General features: G+C 39.1%; 1 pseudogene; it reads right to left on the reverse strand.

Moving 5' to 3' along the window:
- Window positions 1–925: 925 nt before the first annotated feature.
- LOC101116397 (hyaluronan mediated motility receptor-like) lies at window positions 926–2308 on the reverse strand (annotated as a pseudogene).
- Between the last annotated feature and the right edge of the window lie 2597 nt (window positions 2309–4905).

Genomic DNA, 4905 nt, shown 5'->3' on the forward strand with positions numbered 1-4905 from the left:
TCTGCTAGAAATCTACAAATTATTAACCAGTTGCTTTGGTAACAGATAACTATAGAAAAAAGCTTGCCTCTATTTCTTATTTGAACTGGATAAATGGAAGATGGTGGGACAGAATGATCATTATTAGCAGAATTAAAGTAGAGGCAAGAACAAGCCAAGGTATTTTAGCCTAGCATAAGAGGTTCATACTAGAAAAGGTCTTCAGCATCAAACTAAAAAAAAAACCTAAGGTTTCAGAATAGGGAAATGATAGTATGAGAATGATTTTTAAAAGACTACTGATTTGATGGCATGAGCGAGCAAAGCTGGAAAGCGTCAGAACATTTATTTTTTTTATTTTTTTTAATGTCATAATATTTTATTTTTTTTAAAATTTTAATATCTTTAATTCTTACATGCGTTCCCAAACATGAACCCCCCTCCCACCTCCCCTCCCCATAACATCTCTCTGGGTCATCCCCATGCACCAGCCCCAAGCATGCTGCATCCTGCGTCAGACATAGACTGGCGATTCAATTCTTACATGATAGTATACACGTTAGAATGTCATTCTCCCAAATCATCCCACCCTCTCCCTCTCCCTCTGAGTCCAAAAGTCGGTTATACACATCTGTGTCTCTTTCCCTGTCTTGCATACAGGGTCGTCATTGCCATCTTCCTAAATTCCATATATATGTGTTAGTATACTGTATTGGTGTTTTTCTTTCTGGCTTACTTCACTCTGTATAATCGACATTTAGAATGAGGTAATAAGGGTGAGCATCAAGGAGGAAGTACTGACAATAGTAACTAGAATGTCAGAGAACACTGGTAAAAATGGTCAAAATTCCTTTCACATATGTAAGGACAAGAAGTTAGTATTAAGTAAGAGATTTAAAAATATTATAAACACAATAGTAAGCAAGATAATAATAATAATAAATAGTAAGAACAAAATAATCTTCAACAGGTTTTTCAGATGTTTCCTTGCATGATTGTTGACACTCCACTAAGATCTCAGGAGCAGTTTCTATTGCCTTCTTTTAATGGAGTTTTGGGAACAAAATTTTCTTTACTTTCATGAAGAAAAGCCTTTGAAGAATCAAAGTGATACCCAGAACTTTATTCAATTCCTCCTGAAGTTTTGCTTCACTTTGTTTTCTTTTAGTAAGCTGAGCATGGAGTTTTAACACCTCCGATTTGAGATTGCTATTTTCATCTTTCAATTTCACAACATGCTTGATTTTTTGCTTTAGATTCTGAAGACCGAATAATTTAGCATATGAATCTCTTAGATTATTTAGTTGTTCCTGAGCCGCACAATGTTCATTCAACAAACCCTGTTTCTCTACTTCAAATGCATCCAGTTGTAGCTGAAAAGCCTTTGTTTTATTATATAATTCTTCATAGAGGAGACACCACTTACTCATTTCCTCAGTTAATTCTGCTATTGAGTTTTCTTTTTCAGCTTTTCTTGCTTCTTCCTCTTCCAGTTGTTTCTTCAAGTCTTCGCTTTGTTGCTTGAGTTAGTTCTGTAAATCAGTTAGTCTTTTAAGAGAAGAAATGGCAATTTCTTTAATTTCTGCTTCTTTAAGTGCTGATTTGGTCTGCAGATCTAGAAGCATCCATGCATATTCTTGATTTGAGTTCTCAGTTGCCAATATCTCGGACATCCTCTGCACTTTGCTCAGCCTTGGCCAGCTTTCCTTAAGTTATTCGTTCGGCACCTTAAGATCTTCTAGCTCACTTGCTGTTGATGCTTTATACCTTTCAAATTGAGCAGTAACAGCTTCCAGGTTCTGCACTGTACTGTTATGTTTTTCTTGCAAAAGCAGGGTGGCCTGAGTATGAGCAGCATTACTTTCCCCCAGTTCGGCTTCTTTCCGTTTCAGCTTTTCCTCGAGGCGTTTTAGTTCTGCAGCTCTAGATTCTGCTTCCTCTTCCAGTTGCTTAAGCAGGTTTTCCGCTTGTTCCTCCTTTTGCTGTAATTTATCCAGCTCATCCAAGGCCTGCTTTAATTCTCCCTCAAAGAGAGTTCTCTCTTTAATCATTTCTTCTTGAAAAGAACAGAGCTTCTGCTGAAGACCAGAAGATAATTCCTTCTCTTGTTGCAGAAGTGAATCCATTTGCAGTACTTTTTGTTGTAGCTCTTCAGGTTCTTGTTTTTCAAGAATAGACCTCTCTTTTAAGAATTTAGATTTTCTTCCCATTCTCTGTTCCTACTGATGAGGTCTTCTTTTTCTTCTTCAAGCACCTGGCATTTAGACTTCATGTCTTCTACTTGTTTAGTCAATATAGCAATATTTTCCTCAAGAGACTGCTTAAGGCTTAAAACATAAGAAATAAGTTGTGCATCAGATCAAGTGGAAAAATAAAAGTTAGATATTGCCCAGTTAGAAGAAAATCTGAAAGAGAAGAATCATGAAGTGAATGTTTCAGTTCAGTTCAATTGCTCAGTCGTGTCCAACTCTTTGCGATCCCATGAATCGCAGCACGCCAGGCCTCCCTGTCCATCACCAACTCCCAGAGTTCACTCAGTCTCACGTCCATCGAGTCAGTGATGCCATCCAGCCATCTCATCCTCTGTGGTCCCCTTCTCCTCCTGCCCCCAATCCCTCCCAGCATCAGAGTCTTTTCCAATGAGTCAACTCTTCGCATGAGGTGGCCAAAGCACTGCAGTTTCAGCTTTAGCATCATTCCTTCCAAGGAAATCCCAGGGCTGATCTCCTTCAGAATGGATTGGTTGGATCTCCTTGAAGTCCAAGGGACTCTCAAGTGAATGTTTAAATACACTTAAATGAAATTTTGAGTAAACATTTACTGTAAGCCAGGCTTTTTTTTCTTGTCCTATCCTCTTGCAGAAAATAAGCAAATAGAAAATAAACTTACCAAAACAAAAGTCAGATAATTACATATGGTAATAAGTACCCTGAGGGAAATGCATACAGTGATGTGTTTTATGAGATCACCTTCAGTTGGCCAGGGCAGACATTTCTGGAGAAGTGCTATTTTTGATGCATATAGGCTAAGCAGAAGCTACTGAGAAAGTTAGAAGTAAGTCGTGTTGGACTCTGCAATCCTATGGACTGTTGCTCACCAGGTTCCTCTATGGGATTATCCAGGCGAGCATACTAGCGTAGACTGCTATTTCCTCCACCAGTGAGAGTAAAGTTGCTCAGTCATGTCCGACTCTTTGCGACGCCATGGACTGTAGCCTACCCGGCTCCTAGCTCCATGGGATTCTCCAGGCAAGAGTACTGGAGTGGGTTGCCATTTTCCTTCTCTAGGGGATCTTCCCAACCCAGGGATCGAACCTGGGTCTCCAGCATTCCAGGCAGATGCTTTAACCACCAGGGAAGTACCAGTAGGATCTTCCTTACCCAGGGATCAAACCTGCATCTCCTCTGGCTCCTGCACTGACGGTCAGATTCTTTACCACTGAGCTTCCTGCTGCTGCTAAGTCGTGTCAGTCGTGTCCGACTCTGTGCAACCCCATAGACAGCAGCCCAACAGGCTCCTCTGTCCCTGGGATTCTCCAGGCAAGAATACTGGAGTGGGCTGCCATTCCCTTCTCAACTGAGATACCTGGGGAGCCACAAATATTAAGATCCTCTATTAAAAGGAAAATCCAAATGCTATGTGATTGGCAGGAGGACTAAGACTACCACAGGGGAGGTGTCTGAACGAACACAGGAGTAAACCAATGAGTCTAACAGCAGGGAAAGAGACGTCACTTGAGAGGATCTGTATAGTTATCTGGGTCCATGGTAAGATTTATTTTTACCATGATGACTTTCTGCATTACCAATGCCCTACGGCCTAAATATTACCCTGACCATTTTCCCAACAAGAGTTACTTCCCTTGCAACACATGGGCTAAGCTATTCCACACTCATTCTAACCAGCATTACACACATTGTCATTCTTCAAAAATACAAAATATATAGCTTGATTAGAGTATCTTGACATCTGTTTAAACAACATTAAGAGAGTTTTTAAAAAATGATTACATCTGCTGCAAAGACATAAAAATGAATTCTAGTTCCAGTTAACAGCTTACAGTTGTTATCAATACATTACAGTGTTATCAATACATTAGTGACTTCGAGTTTCTGCATCTCAGTTCTTTTTATCTGCATAATAATGGAGTGTGGCTAGATCACTGGATGTCAAATTGTGTGCAAAGGAACTGACATAGAGGTCTCCTCAGGGAAGAGCTAATCAGAGCAAATGGACTTCTGGACATCAAACTCTAGTGTGATAAAAGCATCCTTGAGTTAATTTTAGGAAATATTGGAGTCCCACGTAAGACTAAATTTTAAAATGTACGTTTCTGTACACATTGACAGACTTGTGATAAAATATAGTTAAAATTTTAATAGCAGACCATGCTGTGAATATACTGTTCACTATGAAATTATCTCAAATTTTCTTTGTATTTGAATATTTTCTTAAAATGTCAAAAATGGGTTTCACTATAAAAAATTTTGTTACATAATCTTTTGGACTTTATTTTAAAGCTTAATTAGCACTTATATCCTATGAATCAATGAAATTGTAATCTAGCCTTTGGATTTAAGGAACAGTTTTTAACATACTAGTAATACACCATGTTTATATTATAGAGAATTCATTAAATCGACAGAATCTTTTGGAAGACTGTATGCAGCAGCAGCTTGCAGCTTTTTAAGTTAATTAATTTATTTTAATTGGAGGATAATTACAATATCATGGTGGTTTTTGCCATACATCAACATGAATCAGCCACATGTGTGTAGGCTGGTCCCCCCCCATCCTGAACCCCTCCCACCCCGCTCCCCACCCCATCCCTCTGGGTTGTCCCTGAGCACTGGCTTTGAGTGCCCTCCTTCATGCATTGAAGTGGCACTGTTCATCTATTTTACATATGGCAACATACATGTTTCA

Source organism: Ovis aries, chromosome 5, assembly GCF_016772045.2.
Source record: "Ovis aries strain OAR_USU_Benz2616 breed Rambouillet chromosome 5, ARS-UI_Ramb_v3.0, whole genome shotgun sequence".
In the NCBI taxonomy this organism is placed as follows: Eukaryota; Metazoa; Chordata; class Mammalia; order Artiodactyla; family Bovidae; genus Ovis; species Ovis aries.